This window comes from Nicotiana sylvestris, chromosome 3 (assembly GCF_000393655.2).
Source record: "Nicotiana sylvestris chromosome 3, ASM39365v2, whole genome shotgun sequence".
NCBI lineage: Eukaryota > Viridiplantae > Streptophyta > Magnoliopsida > Solanales > Solanaceae > Nicotiana > Nicotiana sylvestris.
Genome location: NC_091059.1, coordinates 57,507,117 through 57,508,306, shown reverse-complemented (window position 1 = coordinate 57,508,306; position 1,190 = coordinate 57,507,117).

Here is a 1,190-nt window from a genome sequence, read left to right as displayed (position 1 = left end):
TATTTACCAAAATTTCGTTATACTACCAAAAATAGCCAAAAAATACAATTACCAATGATATACAATATTAAAAGAACATAGGCAAAAAAAATTCTCAATATGCATTGTACGATTCATTGAAAATACATAGATAAGACAATATACAAAATTTGACAATTTTGAAGGTGAATTAGACTACTTTGGAGTCAAAATTCACTACCAGTGATACACAATATTTAAAAAATTAGGCAAAAAAAAAAAAATTCAATGGGCATAGGTTGAATTAGTTGAAACATACAGATGAGGCAATAAATAAAAATTGAGCAAGATTGGAGATGATTTGGGCTGATTTGACATCAAAACTCAGTTAAAATCGAGTTTAAAAATTCGTCAGCAATATATGTATCAAATATATATCACACGTGTATCCACACATACGTACACATAGATATACATTTGATACACATGATAGATACTACACAAATGATACACATTCATCTTTTTCCATGTTCTTCTACTTCGAATTTTCAATTCAAACCACCTTAACAGTCCACTAAATCATCCCAAAACTAAGATTCAAACTCCTATTCCAAGAACACCTACTCAAAAGAAAGTAAAATATTTAACCTTTTTTGGTTGCAAATAGCTAATTGGCTAACATTGATAGAATTTAACTAATATTAGTAATATTTTATGAATTTGCTATAATATGTATTAATTTACTTATGGACGGACATAACTGGTAATTTCCCCCAACAAACCAAATAAATGAAAATAAAACCTAACCACGGATGCAAATCAGAAATTCTATTTGCTGTAGTTCACTGCGATGACTCCTTCCCTGGATAATTGGTCCCACCGCTCCAATATCAGCCATATTATAAATAAGACATCTCTGAAGTGAAGGACCTGAAGAACAACTCCTCTGGCCTTCAATATGGAAATTACCTACGTCTAAGCTAGAATGGAAGAAACTGCAAGTGCACCTACCATACCAGAATTGCACCCCCCAAGTCAGATGCACTCGTCTTGCTCAGCCATTGTATGTCACGCCTGAACTTTCAACTAAGAAAAGCATAAAAGAAAAACATAGGGCATTAAAATTGAAGTTAACGAGGTCCGAGCTTTCTAAAAATTCATTTGTTTGTCAATGTCCATGGCATATAACTAACTTCTGTTGCTTCACTGCATATAAGTTTTTGGACTGGTCA